The sequence below is a fragment of the Saccopteryx bilineata genome, chromosome 5 (genome assembly GCF_036850765.1).
Source record: "Saccopteryx bilineata isolate mSacBil1 chromosome 5, mSacBil1_pri_phased_curated, whole genome shotgun sequence".
Lineage (NCBI taxonomy): Eukaryota > Metazoa > Chordata > Mammalia > Chiroptera > Emballonuridae > Saccopteryx > Saccopteryx bilineata.
The window spans coordinates 198,047,815-198,066,690 of record NC_089494.1 but is presented as its reverse complement, the minus strand read 5'-3'; the positions used below and the strand labels follow the sequence as shown (position 1 = coordinate 198,066,690).

The 18,876-nt window shown below is 37.7% G+C and overlaps 1 protein-coding gene across 1 annotated transcript in view; it reads left to right on the top strand.

Moving 5' to 3' along the window:
• Window positions 1-18,876, top strand: part of ARHGAP24 (Rho GTPase activating protein 24) — an 881,345-nt gene that overhangs the window by 121,478 nt on the left and 740,991 nt on the right. The window lies entirely within an intron of this gene.

Genomic DNA, 18,876 nt, shown 5'->3' with positions numbered 1-18,876 from the left:
AGCATATATAATCTAATTTAAACCTGACAACAAGCCTATGATGCATGGATTATTGTCCCCATTCTATAGATAAGAAAATTGAGCATCAGAGAGGTATGTTTCTTGTTCAAAATTACAGTTTGTCAATGATGAAATGTGATTTTGAAACCAGATATGCCTGAGAAAAATTAATAATAAGTTTGGTACAAAAATTGTTCTTGGAACTATAGCCATTGACAAATGTAATTTTATATTGAGGTTCCTTTTGATAATTTTATAAAGAAAAGTAATACATTTTTATTAAAAAAATACATTGTTAAAGAGAGTAGACAGGTACTGGAGAGAAGATTGTACCATTATTATATAAAACCTGGGTTTATGCAGAATTGTAAAGAATAATTAACATGTTTGTGTTCTTTTTCTTTCTTTTTTAAAGTAAATAACTAGCTTAAGCACAGATGCTGCTTTTCCTGTGGGTGCTTGTATAAGGATAAACTAAACTCTCAAATTAGATTTTCTTGAACATAAGCAGTTTTTTTCTCCATTAGAATTTATCAGGAGATAATATGCAAAGAATATTTATAACAATCTCCAGTTGATACCTATGAAATATTGAAAGTAAAATGTATTTTAACTGATAATGGATGCCTGCTAACATTTTGGAAGCTTTTCTAATAGAATGCAAAGTGACTAAATGACAGAGAAAAATATCTTCCAGTGACATGGCTGAAGATGGATAACTGCACATTTTGTTTCTCTCTGGAAAGCAGTTAACATTAATGCTGTATATGATGAATATTTTCAAAAGATGCCAAGGGAATGTAAATTAGCTACAACTCTGTAAAACGATAAAGATAGCCATTGAGTTATAGATGAAAAAACAACCTAATGGGTTAACCCATGTTTCCCTAGCTACTGTAGCTGGACTGATGGGTCCCATTAAGTATTTATAATTTATATTTCACCCCCATTTGTAATTACAAGGTTACCAGCCACCATTGCCCAGTTATCTCTGCAAGAGGTGCACTCATTAATTTGTCAAATAGAGTTTGTAGAAGCAGTAGTACATTTAAAAAGGAGTAACAACTAAAATGGAGCGAAGAGCCCTAGTACCAGACCCATTTCTCAGGATTGACCATAGGACAGGTAATCCCAGCAGGAGAGCTGCGCTTCATTTAAAAAGTATTATTTATGTTGCTCTTGAAATTGTAACTTGGGCTCATGACAACTTTCAGGCATAGAAAAAGCCACATAGCAAAGAGTAAACTTTTTTCTATTCTCTTGTTTATTCCCCAGAGCTAACACCATTCTAGTTTCTTGAGTCTTGTCCTGATAATGTATTATTTTTTAAACAGGGAATTCCTGGAATGCTCCCTAATGTATATTTCCCCATGGAACACATGAAATGCACTTCCCTTTTCTATCTTGCACCTTTGAAGTACATGTGGGGTGAGAAATTAATATTGCCCAGCAATTCTGTCATCACATACTTAATGTGATATGTAAATTGCTGGCATCTTTACCCTCTGTGGCCTCAGCTGCCTGTGAACTCCCATAATAGCAGCAGAATGAGTGACAGGCCAGATCCAGTAGCATGTGTTCAATTTCCATTGAGTTAACATGAGAAACAAGAATAAATCTTTGTGTTTAATGAAGGCTCAATATGCTTATCCCAGCATTATATTACCTTTCTGGTAGCTATGGTGGTTCTAAATGAAAATTTTGTGTTTTTGTGTTTCTTCTTGTTCATTTGTCGTGTATGTAGAATGATTGCGAGTCTCCCTCATGTAGAAAAAATCTTGTATTTATGTTCTCTGGATGGCAGATGTATGTCTCTACTGTGCCCTTCTAAGTTGTTTTAGTGGTGTTTTAAGTTCTTATTTCCTTAAACAGCTTTACTGAGGTGTAAGTGGCATGCGATAAACTTCGTGTATTTAAAGTGCACAATTGGATAAGTTTTAATATAAAGGTGAATCTATCACCAAGTCAATACAGTGATCTTATTCATCACCCCCAAAAGTTTTCTAATGCCCTTTTGTAATCCCTCTTTTGTGCCTACCCCAGCCTGTACCCAATCATTGATCTGTTTTTTGGAACTGTTCTCAAGATGCATTCATAAATGAAATCATACAGTGTATATTGATTTCATCTGGCTTCTTTCACCCAGGATAATTATTTTGAGATTTATCTGTGTTGTTCCATGCATCAGTTGTTTGTATCATTTTTTGCTGTGTAGTCGTTCAGTGTATAGATGGAATACAGTTTATTCATTCAGTTGTTTAGGACGTTTGTGTTGCTTCTGGTTTTTAGCTCCTACAAATGTCCTTCTATGAACATTCAAGTATTGTATAGACGTCTTCTTTCATTTCTCTTGAGAAAATGCCAAGAAGTAGGATGGGTGAGTCATATGGTAGGTGAGTATTTAATTTTTTAAGAGACTGTAAAACTGTTTTCCAAAGTGATTGTACCACTTTACATTCCCACCAACAGTGTATTAGACTTCTGCGTAGTTGCACCACATCTTATCCACCTTTGCTATGGTCAGTGCTTTAATTTTAACAATTTTAATAGGTGTGTAGAAACCCTTTGTGTTTTAAATTGCATTTCTCTAATGACATATGATGTTGAATTCTTTTCATGTAACTATTTGCAATTTGTATCTCTTGGTGAAGTGTCTGTTCAAACTCTTGCTTTAATTAATTAAGATTATTTTCTTATCAACATTTAGTTTTAAGAGGTCTTTATATATATATTCAAGATACAAGTCTTTTTTTTTTTTTTTTTTTTTTTTTTTTTTTTTTTTTTTTTTCATTTTTCTGAAGCTGGAAACAGGGAGAGACAGCCAGACAGACTCCCGCATGCGCCCGACCGGGATCCACCCGGCACGCCCACCAGGGGCGAAGCTCTGCCCACCAGGGGGCGATGCTCTGCCCATCCTGGGCGTCGCCATGTTGCGACCAGAGCCACTCTAGCGCCTGAGGCAGAGGCCACAGAGCCATCCCCAGCGCCCAGGCCATCTTTGCTCCAATGGAGCCTTGGCTGCGGGAGGGGAAGAGAGAGACAGAGAGGAAAGCGCGGCGGAGGGGTGGAGAAGCAAATGGGCGCTTCTCCTATGTGCCCTGGCCGGGAATCGAACCCGGGTCCTCCACACGCTAGGCCGACGCTCTACCGCTGAGCCAACCGGCCAGGGCAAGATACAAGTCTTTAATCAGATATATAATTAGCAGATATTTTCTCTGTGCAAATATTTTCTCAGTCTGCGATTGTGTCCTTTAACAACAGACATTCTTAATTTTGATAACCCAGTTTATCAATTAAAAAAATATTTATAGGTTGTGCTGCTGGTGCCATATCTTAGAACTCTACCTAATTTAAGGTCAGAAACTGACTGTTTTGCCTTAAATGCTAAAGTTTTATTATAATTATTAAAACTGCAAAATCTAAGTCCTCCAACTTTGTTTTTCCTTTTTAATGTTGTTTTAGCTATTTTAGGTGCATTTTATTTGCACATGCATTTTAGGATCAGTTTATCAATCTATATAAAGCATCCAATGAGTTTGATTGGGATTACACTGAAACTGTAGATCAATCTGAAGAAAAATGACATCAAAATTAAAAAATTTTTATTTCATGAACATAGTCAATTCCCCCATTTGTTTAGATCTTTAATTTCTCTCATTAGTGCCTTTTAGTTTCAATCTACAGGACTTGCATATATTTTGACAATTTTTGTCTAAGCATTTCTTATTTTTTTTAATGTCATTGTATCATCTGCAAATAAGGATAGTTTTTTTTTTTTTAAGCGAAACATACAGAGACAAAGACAGAGAGAGAGGGACAGATAGGGATAGACCAGACAGGAAGGAAGAGAAATGAGAAGCATCAATTCTTCATTGTGGCACCTTAGTTGTTCATTGATTGCTTTCTCATATGTGCCTTGACCCAGGGAGCTAGAGCAGACTGAGTGACCCCTTCCTCAAGCCAGAGACTCTGGGCTCAAGCCAGCGACCATGGGGTCATGTTTATGATCCTGCACTCAAGCTGGATGAACCTGTGCTCAAGCAAGCAACCTCGGGGTTTCAAACCTGGGTCCTCTGTGTCCCAGGTCAATGCTCTATCCACTGCGCCCACAGCTGATCAGGCTATATTTTCCTTTTTAATCTGTGTGCCTTTCATTTCTGCTGTACCACACAACGTAAAACCTCTAATACAAATGTTGATAAAAATGGTGAGGTGGTCATGCTTGCCTATTCCTGACCTAAAGGGAAATATTTATTTTATTACAACTTCGATTTTAAAGATACATTAATTCTAGTGTAACAACACTTAAATACATCATTCTTCTCTTTTTGAACTTACATGGAACTTACAGCAAATGTATAGTCATTCTTATCTTTGTTCTTCTGTATATATTGTATCTTTTTCTTTGACTGCTTTTAAGATTTTGTATTTATCACTATTTTAAGCAATTTGATGTCAATATAGCTCAGTAGTAGTTTTTCTTTGTTTTGTTTTGTTTTTGTGTGTGTGTGTGTGTGTGTGTTGGGTTAATAAAGCTCCGGCCCTGGTTGGTTAGCTCAGTGGTAGAGTGTCGCCCCACCATGTGGATGTCCTGGGTTCAATTCCTAGTCAGGGCACACAGGAGAAGCACCCATCTGCTTCTCTACCCCTCCACCTCTTGCTTCTCTCTTCCTCTCTCTCTCTCTCCCTCTCTCTTTCTCTCTCTCTCCCTCCCTCCTCTTACCCTCCTGCAGCCATGGCTCGATTAGTTGGCCCTTGGCACTGAGGATGGCTCCATGGCATCTGCCTCAGGCACTAAAGAATGGTTCTGTATGGCCAGTAGTGGCGGCCACTGCGGCTACGCACATGCAGGTTCTCCTTAGATTCGGGCAGACGGTAAAGAAACAGTAGAGCCAAAAAATGGTGGGCCATCTTTTATTAAAGTCTCACACCAGCTGACAAGCAGAGACACAGGGAAAACACTTCCCTTTCACTCATTCAGAGATCCCAAAGCCACTGACACATTACCCGGTTCCACAACCAGGAGAATCTTCTTCAGTTTCTCCTAGAATCAAAGGCCCCACCAGTCTCAGGAGAGCTCACAAAAGCCCCTCAGCTCTGGTTCCCCATCTGTACACCTTCACTCCCTCTCTCTCTGCAAAACATGACTTTTCTCCTTCTTCCCTCTCTCTTTTCAAAACTTTCTGGCAGGAAAGAAAACCTCTCCTACAGCTAACATTAGCAAGACAATGGCCTTTCACAAGCAGGAAGGTAATTTTCAGTTTCACAGATCACATACCTGGTGCTGCCCGGTGCCATTTTTTAACACTAAAAGTGAGCAAACTAAAAAAATACAAATTTCTCAAACTCGTTTGCCCAACATTCTGGTTGCAGTGGAGCAAAGACCCCTGGGTGTTTCCCCCTAGTGAGCTTGCCCAGTGGATCTCGGGGCACATGCAGGAGTCTATCTCTGCCTCCCCTCCTCTCACTAAATAAAAAATAATAAATAAGTAAATAAATAAAATAAAGCTCCTCAGATCAATGGGTTTATAGTTTTGACCAAGTTTGCACATTTATCAGTCCTTAATTCTTCCAACATTTTTTTCTGTTCCTACCCTTCTTCTTAAAGGACTCTAATTATAACTATATATACATACTGCATAAGGTGTCTTATAACTGATGCTGTTTATTTGTTTTCAGTCTTTTTTTCTCTCTAATTCTTTTTATTTATTTATATTTTATTTTTTAATTGAATTTATTGGGGAGACTGGTTTACAAAATTATATAGTTTTCGGGTGCACAGTTTTATGACATATCTTCTTTACACTCTACTGTGTGTTCACTATCCCAAGTCAAGAGTCCGTCCATCACCATTTACCTTCCCTTTTTTATTTTTTTATTTATTTTATTTTTTATTGTTTTTTCTTTTCTTTCTGAAGCTGGAAACGGGGAGAGACAGTCAGGCAGACTCCCGCATGCGCTGGACCGGGATCCACCCGGCACACCCACCAGGGGCGAGGCTCTGCCCACCAGGGGGCGATGCTCCGCCCCTTTGGGGCATCGCCCTGCCGCGACCAGAGCCTCTTCAGCGCCTGGGGCAGAGGCCAAGGAGCCATCCCCAGCGCCCAGCGCCCAGGCCATCTTTGCTCCAATGGAGCCTCGGCTGCGGGAGGGGAAGAGAGAGACAGCGAGGAAGGAGAGGGGGAGGGGTGGAGAAGCAGATGGGTGCTTCTCCTGTGTGCCCTGGCCAGGAATCAAACCCGGGTCCCCCACATGCCAGGCCGACGCTCTACCGCTGAGCCAACCAGCCAGGGCCACCATTTACCTTCTCTACCCCCCTTCACTGCCCCCTCTTCCAGCAATCACCACACTATGTCTCTGATTCATTTTCAGTGCTTTCTGTTGCTGTCTTCAAGTTCACCAATCTGTTCTTTGTAATGTCCAACTGATTATTATATCCCAATGTATTTTTCTTTTTTTTACCTCAGACATAGTTTTCAACACTAGAAGTTTAATTTATATCTTTATTATATCATCTGTACCACTACATTTTATAGGTGCGAAAAATGTAGCACACAAAAGATAAGAAATTTGCCCAAGATTTTAGAGCTATTAAGGAGATGCCAGAATTCAAATGCAGACAGCCTAAATCCAGAGACTTCACTTTTAATCACTAATTATATTGTTATTTTAAATGTTGTGTCATTCTTCATACTCTTCTTTTCCAAAGCATTTACAAAGCTAATAAATTGTTATTATTGTAGTCAACTGTTGGCAACCTGCAACTTCACAAGATTAAAAACTCTATTCAGATAGCAGTTCTTAAATTTTTCCATGGTCTTTCATCACCAATACAAGATGGCGATTCTTTTTATTCATTTCCATACATTTTGCTCTTCCTTCTTACAGAATTTTGTAGATGTAAGTGTCTTGAATATTGAATAGAGGGTAGGTTGGACAGTGGGCCCGGTGAAGTTTAAGGACACAAGTAGCCTGTTGGAATGGGTCAATGGGTAAGGTGCTGCTGATGACTGGCAAAGAAGAAGCTCACCAGATACTAGTAGGAAGGATACATAAACATTTCTTCTTAGCACAGGCAGTGTACTGAGGATAGTCTCTGGACAGTTTTAAAGGGCTGCCTTAGCTCCATAAGACTCCTAGGGTTGTTGCATATGGTGGTACAGCCCCAGCGGGTGCCATTTATATCAGGATCTACATGAGTAGTAATCCTCCAGAATAGTAGACTACACAATCATCACAATGGCATGCAGTTGCCTTTTGAGGCTACCAGGTAGATTACAGAGGAGGATGATTAAAATAGACACTCATCAGGAGGCCAAGTGGCCTCTGAGTTCTAGGTCTTCTCCTTGCAGCAGAATTCCTTGAGGTCTTGTTATACTATCCTAGGCTCTATTATTGTCTCATCTCTTATAACCACTCCTTCTCTTCCTGTTTTTTTTTTTTAATTTTTCTTCTTTCCACCTCGAGGAATTTTTTTTTTTTGTATTTCTCTGAAGTTGGAAGCAGGGAAGCAGACAGACAGACTCTTTCATGCGCCAGACCAGGATCTGCCCAGCATGCCCACTAGGAGGCGATGCTCTGCCCATCTGGGGCATTGCTCCATTGCAACCAGAGGCGAAGGCCATGGAGCCATCCTCAGTGCCCAGGGCAACTTTGCTCCAATGGAGCCTTGACTGCGGGAGGGGAAGAGAGAGATAGAGAGAAAAAAGAGGGTAAAGGGTGGAGAAGCAGATGGGTGCTTCTCCTGTGTGCCCAGACCAGGAATCAAACCAGGGACTTCCACATGCCAGGCCAATGCTCTACCAATGAGCCCACTGGTCAGGGCCCATCTCGAGGAATTTTAATTTTGTCTTAGACACAGAAAATTTAGCTTTAACTCATTGGATTTATTCTTTGCCCTGAGACTCCTCAGAGGTTAGGTTTTTGAAACTTTATAATATTTATATATTTTTTTATAATGATCAATCTTTCTTAAAGTGTATATGCCACAAAATCAAGTTATTGCGCAAATGTAAAGGAGAGTGAGAAATACTGGGAAAGGGAGTAAGTATCAGTTATTATTTGAAATATAGCTAGCTGTCCCTCCAAATAAACCATGAACTGTCCAAGAATTTGCCCCAAGAGGTAAGGAGCATGCTTTTTTATAAATAAAGGGAATAGATTTGAGTGCTATATAAATTGTTCTCAAACTAAATTCAGTTTTTTCCATTTTTCATTAGTTGCTACTACTCCATAGGAAATTATTTTCTAGTATTGCATTCTGCACAATTTTATCCATAAAACTGTTTTGTGTTAATTGACTGATAACTAGCTTCTGTTTTACAGAAGTGATTTATTTTATAACATAAAATTAGTCGTCCTAATTTTAGGAACTGTTATATTGACTTTTCCCCTTTAAGTCTAACTATATAGCTTGTAAATATTTATATTGAGTCTCACCATACAAATTTTTTAGAATCATATCTCTGAATTCTGAGAAGTAGATAAATTATCCTGTTCTTTATTTTTAAATACCAAGACTATCCCACTTTTTTTTTGTGCTACAATTATTTATTCCATATTTCAGAGGTATCTGGGCAATTATGTTTAAAATACTAGTAGAGAAGATTTAGTGAGTTGTTATTTATTGTATTTTGTATATCTGGATTTAAAGTTCATATCTGAAATTTAATTTAATGTAAATAATGTACAAATTATAGTATGTAGTAATTATAATTAGTAGCCATCGCCTGCTGGGCACAGACACAAAGCAACATTAAAAATAATGTTATTTGAGCTTATTATTTTCAGTAATAACAACTGCTAAATTCCCATTCGGGAGACATAGTTTGTAGTTTCCGTTGTATGAGTCCATTTTGCGGCTTTGAGGAAACATTTTGCCCTTCCAGATATTTGTTTTCTCTCTTTCATGATGGGTTCATTGGATTGGATCAGTTGTAAGCTCACTACTTTATATGAGTATCACTTCAGGAAGAATTATCCTTTGAAACACATAAAACACAGGTTTTGTTAATTAGGTATTTTATCTGGAGTGAAACATTTGCAACTACATGCATACTTTATTTTATTATTTATCAATAAATTTCTTTTTTAAATTAAATTTTAGGAAATACAATAACTGTTGAAACTGAATTACATTTGTTTTTGAAATTGGTGTCTGTTGCCTTCTAAACCACTTAATTGACAATGTGGTTCATCAGATAGGGACTCTTGATATTCTTCTAAACAAGACTTTCCTATTGTAAATGGGCAAAAAAAAAAAAGTAATCAATGTTTTTTGGGGTTTTTTTTTTTGTATTTTTCTTTTTTTTTGTATTTTTCTGAAGCTGGAAACGGGGAGAGACAGTCAGACAGACTCCCGCATGCGCCCGACTGGGATCCACCTGGCACACCCACCAGGGGCGAAGCTCTGCCCACCAGGGGGCGATGCTCTGCCCCTCTGGAGAGTTGCTCTGCCATGACCAGAGCCACTCCAGTGCCTGGGGCAGAGGCCAAGGAGCCATCCCCAGCGCCCAGGCCATCTTTGCTCCAATGGAGCCTCGGCTGCGGGAGGGGAAGAGAGAGACAGAGAGGAAGGGGGGGGGGGTGGAGAAGCAAATGGGCGCCTCTCCTCTCCTATGTGCCCTGGCCGGGAATCGAACCTGGGTCCCCCGCACGCCAGGCTGACGCTCTACCGCTGAGCCAACCGGCCAGGGCCTAATCAGTATTTTTAATCTAAACATATTACTCTCCAGTTCCAATCATGTTGGAACACATGATTTTCATCAGTCACTTTTCTCCTCTTGGTAGTGGCCATAGAATTATTTTTGTTTTATTTGGAAAACAGCCTGTCACACACATATTGCCACTTGATGTTTTTCCCTCCTGTATTCCACACTGAGTAGATAATATGTTTTGTTGCTTGTTTAGTAATTACAATCAATTTATTCTTTCCTAATAGCCAGAACCAAGAAGTTAAGTCACAAAACATTAATGAACAGGTGATTTTTAGGGGCTGGAAAGCAGTAAGCAGAACTTGGCTCTCTTCAGGCCTCATTCCTGAGTCACACCAAGGAGTCGGAAAGGCCAGATGTGGCCTGTGGATTTCAGAACGCGCATCAACACACTCTGTCAGTTCTAAGATGCCTTCCAGCTTGAAAATTTCTTATTTCATATGGAATATTAAAAGCTGAGTTTTTATTGATGTTGTATTTTGTTTTTATATGTAGATTATTCATTTGCACCAGAATACTCTAAGATAAACACATGGGAATTGTCTTACCCAGGAATTCACTCTCATTAAACATCATCTTCGTGGTTCTGAAAAAGTCTGGGTGATTTTTGAGAAAACTAGGAAATAATATTTTGGGACCTCTAAGAAGTATGTTTGCTGGTTGACAGGGCTAACTAGGCTGTGAAATAGAATATCAAAGCAGACTCCAGTCTTAATTAAATTTGGAGACCCAAGTTGACCTAGAAAGAATACAGTCTCCCTAGAACTTAGGCCTATGTTTATATAGGGCTAGAAACTAAAATGGCCTCATACAGGAAAATTAAAATAAAGATACATACACAAATATGATAAATGTAATAAAACTGAAAATAAAAATTTTCTAATAGTATTTTTTTATTCTAATTATAAAAGTATTTTCATAACAATAGTCTTAAACAGATTCAGTGGTATTTAAAAGTACTGATTATTAACACTAAATTTAAAGCACTATTATATGACTGAGTGCTATAAGCTGTTATTTATTGGTAGCAAATTAAGTTCACATTGACAAAATGTATTACCGTCTCATGTTACTTGATGCTGATGCAGTAGAGATATACCACATATTCCCCCACTCACTTCATTTCTCTGTTGGGTACCTGGGTAGACTACACTTCCCAGCATTCCTTGAAGTTGGGGAGCATGTTTATATGATTGAATTCTAACCAATGAAATGTGGACAAAAATAAAATATGTTACTTACAGGCCTGACACATCAAGTTCTTTTACCATCCTTCACACTCTTTCATTTTGCATTCACATGGCTCTTGAAGGAGTCAGTGAAAGACTTCAAGTCTGTAGAAAATGGTAGAGACACTAGATTTAAAAAAAGAAACTGGAGCCCTGGCCGGTTGGCTCAGTGGTAGAGCATCGGCCTGGCATGCAGGAGTCCCTGGTTCGATTGCCGGCCAGGGCACACAGGAGAAGCGCTCATCTGCTTCTCCACTCCTCCCCCTCTTCTTCCTCTCTGTCTCTCTCTTCCCCTCCCGCAGCCAAGGCTCCATTGGAGCAAAGTTGGCCCGGGCGCTGAGGATGGCTCCATGGCCTCTGCGCTAGGATGGCTCTGGTCGCAACAGAGCGACGCCCCAGATGGGCGAAGCATCGCCCCCTGGTGGGCGTGCCGGGTGGATCCCGGTTGGGCGCATGCAGGAGTCTGTCTGACTGCCTCCCAGTTTCCAACTTCAGAAAAAAATACAAAAAAAAAAAAAAAAAGAAATTAAAAAAGAAACTGGCTCTGTGAGTAACTGCATGGAGGAGAGAGCCCTGGGTGCCCTCTAATGTTCTGCTTAGGGCAGTGAGATGAATGAAAAATGAACTTTTATGGTGTTAATCTAAAGAGATTTTGAAACTGTTATTTATATCAGTTAGCTTACCTTGCAGCACAGTTTTTTAGTAGATTTACCATTCTTCCTAATATTATGCTTACCATTCAGAAATCAACTGTGGGTTTGGAAATCCAGGTTCAACCAAAAATGGCAAACAGTTTTTATCTCATTGTTTACCAGCTATAGGATTAATTGTGGAAAGCTGAAGTGTTAACATTAAAGGAAGAGGTTATGTTTAAATTTAGTAAAAAAAAGAGCCCAATTCACTAGTGATTTTTCTTTTGGTCAAAAGAGATAAGAATAGTGGTATGGATGCCATATATTTGAAATCTCTAGGTAGGACAATAGGCCACTAGGAAGCATAGATAACAGAATAGTGAGATAAGCCCAGGTGGCAAAGTTACTTTTCTTATAACAATGACATATTTTATAACTGTGACTGTATAATTTTAGATTCAATTCTAAATCCCAGCATGATGGCTAGATCTTAAAAGCTATTTGTTAAATTTTTGTCAGATGAATAAACAAATAGAAACTAAAGGTATTATCAAGAGAAAATTCTTTTAACATAAGTTGTAAAGAAAGATTACACATTCACACATAATTGTTAACTATATGATTTTTTTTTTTTGGTGCTATCAATTATTAGAATGTGAAGTCCATGAGGAGAATGAGGAGACAGACCTTTGTTTTGGTCACAGTTATACCTCTGACTTCTGAAAGAGTACCTGATATATTGAAGGCTCTCAGTTAAATTGTTGAACTAATCAAGTGAGGTTTATCTTCATCTTATTCTAGCTCTGATTTGTTTTCCACAGGCTAAGCCTTCCTCTGCTGTGCTTATAGTTAATAGTCATTCTGTGCTTGACTTTACAGGTCTTGTAGGCAGGCTGTTCAACTAGCCATTTATCCATGTCAGAGAAAGGTGTTATTCTTTTTTTTTTTTTTTTTTTTTAATTTTATTTATTTATTTTTTACAGAGACAGAGAGTGAGTCAGAGAGAGGGATAGACAGGGACAAACAGACAGGAACGGAGAGAGATGAGAAGCATCAATCATTAGTTTTTCATTGCGCGTTGCAACACCTTAGTTGTTCATTGATTGCTTTCTCACATGTGCCTTGACCGCGGGCCTTCAGCAACCCCTTGCTGGAGCCAGCGACCTTGGGTCCAAGCTGGTGAGCCTCACTCAAACCAGATGAGCCCGCACTCAAGCTGGCGACCTCGGGGTCTCGAACCTGGGTCCTTCCACATCCCAGTCCGATGCTCTATCCACTGCGCCACCACCAGGTCAGGCGAAAGGTGTTATTCTTAACATTGAATGGGCCCTCAAATCAAATTACAGAGGCCACCGGTTAGGCTTCTTAATCTCTGATATATTCAGTTCTGTAACCAGAAAAATGAAGTATCAGAGAAACATTATGCAAATGCATTACAGGCTTTTCCTGGAAACTTGTGCTTTCAAATTCAATAAATAAAGAAATGTGTAAAATAAAATACAGACATACATACTGCCAATGAAGGGTTTGGTTGTCCCATCCTTTTATTCTATAATTCCTAACACATTCTAAATGCACGTTAATTTTTTTTTTCACATGGAAAAATGTAAAGAAGGTTCAGTGCTAAAATTGCATGTGGGGCTGGCTTCCTGGACATGCAGGCTGTGTACTTGCCTTGCCCTTGGTTAGTGTTCTTAAAATTCTTGATCAATTCTGTACAAAGGATTTCATATTTTTCGATTTGCATTGCACTCCCCAATTCTGTACCAGCCCTGATATTGTGGCATTTTCAAAAACATACCTTATGGATTAAAGATCATTGCCTGGCACAGAACAGGTGCACAACAATAAATGTTGATTTTCAGTTGAATAAAAATTAAAAAATTAAAATGCAACATATCATGAAAAACAAATACTTGTACTTGACACTTAAGCAAAAAGGGTTCTTATTCAAAATAGAAATCAAAGGCAGAAAGACTGAAGGGTAAGAAAAGAATAATCATGAACTCTTTTCTTTGCAAAGCCCTGAGAGTAAAAATCTGAATTTATGAAACCAAGTAAAGTAAATAAGTCATTTTTTGTGAGAGTAAATTATTATATTTTAACTTTAGCATTGTTTGTAGTATGTTTGCTACAGTATATTCGGACACATTCAAGAGTTTATTAAATAATACATTGAAAACCATTTTATGTTAAGTGTAAACAGGCTCTTTTTAATTTCGGTGAATATTATTTCTCTTGAATTATGGCACATTGTGAATAGTAATACTATTGCTTGGGATTTTTATAGAACCTTTTTTTTTTCTATGAAGCTCAATGTTTGAAAAATATCATTTTTCCAACTTGCCTAATATTTGGTAACAGATTAGCAGAAAATAAACCTGAAACTGAGGGAAGTTAACATTAGATCAATAACAAAAATTGAAAGAAACCTCAAGTTTTTCAGTCCAACCTCAGAAATTTAGATTCATCATATAGATGTGTTGTTTTCAACACAATATCATACAGTGTTTTATGCAAATTATAGTTTATACCAAAAGGTTTAACATTTTTTGCACAGCCAAAAGTGAATATAACGCTGATCTGAATGTCGTGTGTTTCCTTAGTTTCTGATACGGCTTTCTTGCTGCTGATTGAGCCACATTGAGAGACTGATAGCTCTGCACATGCACTTTGTCTATAAAGTTCTGGTTTACTGAGGTGATTTAGGTAATGGGTCTGGTCATTTTTCAGAGCTATTATTTCTGTCTAGCACAGAAGCACATTTCTGCAAATGGTTGTGGGCATATGTTTAAACACTAAGTTTAGATTTTATATTTAACTTCTCAGTATTTTGACTAAGGTAAAGAAAGATGTATCTGATTACTTTGTTAGATGCTGGTTAATAAATTGTATTCTCACTAGAGAGATATAATTTATCCTGGAAGAACTAAAGGATATCCTTAATCCTTGACTTGATGGCTAACCTAATAGAAATTCCCAGTCCATTCTGCTACTACCGGTGAACATTCGAGTTTCAGAAAATAGCATTTTCAGATTAAATTGAAATATTGGCATGCTGGCTGACATTCATTACTAATTTTATTTTTAATGGAAAAAAATAACTAAAATGGAATATTGATTTGATTTTGAAACTGTATTTCCTTGGAAGAGGTTTGTCTCATTTATAACAAATTAAAAGTTATTTGGCTGACTGTGAACACTTATCAATCTCCTCTCTAATGCTTTAAAAGAATTAATGTAATAAGAATGCTATATTTCATATTCATAATACATTTTAATAGAGTCATATAATATTTTATTTGGGGTTTTTACTATTATAAGAAATAAAAATGTAAAAACTAGCATTTATCTATAATTTAAATATATAAATATAATAAAAATTTTAATATATTATTAAAAATACATATGTAGTTTTTATTATTTTTCTTTTGTTTATTTATAATTTAATACTCAGTGTTGTCACAGTAATATAAAAGATGCAAAGAGTTCTTTAATTTTATTTTTACCTGGATTTCTTTATTGCTCTATAGGTATATTAGTTAATGACATTTGTTTCCAAGAGCTAATAAGAGTTATTTTTTTTGTCACCAATTCTGTGTCATTACAAAAAAAATAATAGGACTAGGAATCAGAATAGAGTAATATGGTGTTCTGTGAAATTTTGGGAAATTTCTGCCATGGACTAAACCTTAGGCACTGACCATGTAATAATGCAAGGACATTTCTTTTATGAGAACAAAGGATAAGAAGAAAACAGGAAAATTTTCTTAAATAGAGTATGCCAGCATAACATCTCCCTTTCTTGTAATATTTCTCCAAATATACATTAAGGTATAACCAATAATAGGTAAATCCTTTTAGGAAACTCTTCTTAGGAATCCTACTGATTTATTGTTTTGATAAGTATGCTTCTTTATTTTGTTCAGGGAGAGAATTTATCCTTTGCAAAAAAATAAGCAAATAAAAACAGTTCAAAATAAATATATAATGTTTACTTACCATGAGGATAAAGTCTAGTGGAAGCTTTTCACAGTGAAGTATATAATTCATTTTTACCAAGAGCCAAATATCATGTTAGATAAAATAACAGAATATTCTTTTGTTTCCAAGCAGGAACTCTGGATTAAAGGTTCCCCAGAGTAACTCAGCTACAGTGAGGAAATCACCTTTCTGTCAACTAACCCTTAAGTTTGGTGAAACCAGAAACATGAGCTTCATGGCCATTTGCATTATTAACATTTCTCACATATAAGCAGAAAGTCCAAGAAGCTGTGCATGATAATTAAATGTTTGAACTTTACATTTTATAGAGAAGTCAGCGTATGTGAAACACTTTACCAGTTGTGTCTCCTGGTTATCTTGAAATTTTCATCTTTATTTTACAGATCCGAGCAGGGAATTTTTCTTTTCCTATCAAGCTTGATTGAGAACATGGAGGGTGAGGGTGTGGGGTGGTGGTGGTGGTGGGGGGTTGAGGAGCCAGGCTCTGAGTGGCGGAGGCTGTAGAGAGGTGGAGGGTTGTGATGACTGAATGACGGAGCCTGTGTTACAGCACTCATCAGAACAGTATGTGGCAAGTGTAATCCCTCATGAAATGTGAGCTTTGTCGGGGTCTTTGGGGGATGTGTTCAGTAACAGCACCCTTCTCCCTCACCAGGATTCTGAACAAGTTGAGAACTAAAAGGAAAGAAAAGGAGCAAATAGAGGCATACAATTTCTTTTTGTTTTTCAATGACAGATGTTTGGTTGAGAAAGTGGCTTTAGGTTTGGTAGCCAAATGAGCTCCATAACTCTGAAACCCAGACAGATTAGATTTCTGGCCCGAATCAAAGAAGCGCAGTACCAAAGCAGACTGACTCAATGGAGGAACAGAAACCTTACTCCCACGAGCAGCTAGCTCCCTGCCTAGTGCCAGAAGGATGACATTGTGAACGTTCCAGTTTGTCTTCCCTGAATTTATCAATCAGATCTCTACCGCCTAAGGTTGGGCTGAGTAAAAAAACATGGAGAAATGCCAATCCCGTGCTTAGGAAAAATCTCTTTTTAAGAGAATTTGGGGAGGGGAGACATTCTTTCTCTCTAAAACTTATTTATAAAGGGAGTCAGGGGTCAGGTCACAATGGACTTTCAATGACATATCAGCATTTGGAATTTATAGGAAAGGAGATGGGCAATTGTTAAAGAATTTTCAGTCTGGGGGCTTGGGGAGAATGTAAAAGGTGAAGGGATTAAACCAAACCAAACAACCCCCTCCCCCCAAAAAAACCTTATAGACGTGCACAACAGTATGGTGATTACAGAGGGAACTGGGGTTGAGAGGAGGTAGAAGAGGGTAAAGGAGGGATAAATGGTGGTGGAAGGAGACTTGACTTGGGGTGATGAACACAGAATACAATATACAGATGTATTATAGAATTGTATATCAGAAACCTAGATGATTTTATTAAGCAATATCACCCCAATAAATTTAGTAAATTAATTAAAAATAAAATAATAAAAACAATCTCTAAAAATTTAATAATAGAGTTAAGAGAAACAGATTTGACTTTTGGAAAAAATATTATGAAATGGCTTACACCATAGAGGATGAGCGGGGATGGGGTTTGGGCAAGATAACAGAGATGAAAAGTAAGAAGGTCAATTTGTAGGGCGCTCCCTAGTCTTAGTTAGAATTGACAGCCTCTACCAAGAAAACTGCTAAATGATGAAGGAAAGTATGCCTATTTGGGAATCCATAATATAACTATAGAATGATGGCACTCATAAAAAATCAACTCATGCAATTCATTGTGATTTTTTAACCTACGCTCTGAGTCTTTTCTTTTATTAATTGATTTTTATTGGGGTACAGGTTCAGGTTTGCAACCCAATAAAACATCTGCACACTGCTTTGTGTGCCCATCATTCCCATTTTCTTTCATCCCCATTCCCACCCCACTTTGCCCACCTCCACCTACCCCGCCCCCCTTTTCCTCTGGCTATCACCATATTTGTCTGTGTCTACGTGTTATATATCTATATATGCTTTTTAAACTTTTTTGCTTAATCCCTTCACCTTCTGTCATCTCGTCCGCCACTGCCCCTCCCCTCTGAAGCTGTCAGTTTGCTTCATGTATCCATGTCTCTGTTTCTATTTTGTTCATCAGTTTAATTTGTTCATTAGATTCCACATATAAGTGAGATCATATGGTATTTATCTTTCTCTGGCTTGTTTATTTCACTTAGCATAAAAACCTCCAGGTCCATGTATGCTGTTGCAAAAAGTAAGATTTTCTTCTTTTGGGGGGATGATGTGGTATTCCATTCTGTAAATATACCACAGCTCTTTTATCCACTTATCTACTGATGGGCACTTGGGCTGTTCCCAGATCTTGGTTATTGTAAATAATGCAGCAGTAAACATAAGGGTGCATATATTCTTTCAGATTAGTGTTTCAAGATTCTTAAGATATTTTTCCAGAAGTGGGATAGCTGGGTCAAAAAGCAGTTCCATTTTAAATTTTTTGAGGATACTCCATACTATTTTCCATAATGTCTGCTCCAGTCTGTATGCCCAATAGCAGTGCCCAAGGATTCTCTTTTCTCCAGATACTCACTAGTACTTGTTGTTTGTTGATTTATTGATGAGCGTCATTCCGATAAGTGAGAGGTGATATCTAATTGTGGTTTTAATTTGTATCTCTCTGATGATTAGTGACCTTGAGAATTTTTTCATATGTCTATTGATTCTCTGTATGTCCTCTTTGGAGAAGTGTCTATTCGGGTATTTTGGCCATTTTTAAAATTGGATTGTATGTCTTCCTGGTGTTGAGTTGTATAAATTCTTTATATCATATATTTGGAAATTAACCCCTTATTAGATGTATCATTGGCAAATATGTTCTCTCATTCAGTGGGTTCCCTCTTCATTTTGTTGATGATGTCTTTTACTGTGAAAAAGCTTTTTAGTTAGCCCTTGCTGGATAGCATGGTTGGCTAGGGCATCTTTCCAATATGCAGAGATTGTGGAGTCTATCCTTGGTCAGGGCACACACAGAAACAGATCGATGTTTCTGTCTATCTCTCTCTTCCTCTCTTTCTGAAGTCAATAAGTGAATTTTAAAAAACAATAAAAAGCTTTTTAGTTTGACATAGTCCTATTTATTTAGTTTTCCTTTGTTTCCCTTACCTGAGGAGATACATTGACAACAGTATTGCTCTGAGAGATGTCTGAGATTATACTGCCTATGTTTCCTTCTAGAATATTTATGGGTTTGCAACTTATATTTAAACATTTTGAGTTTTTTCTTGTGTATGGGC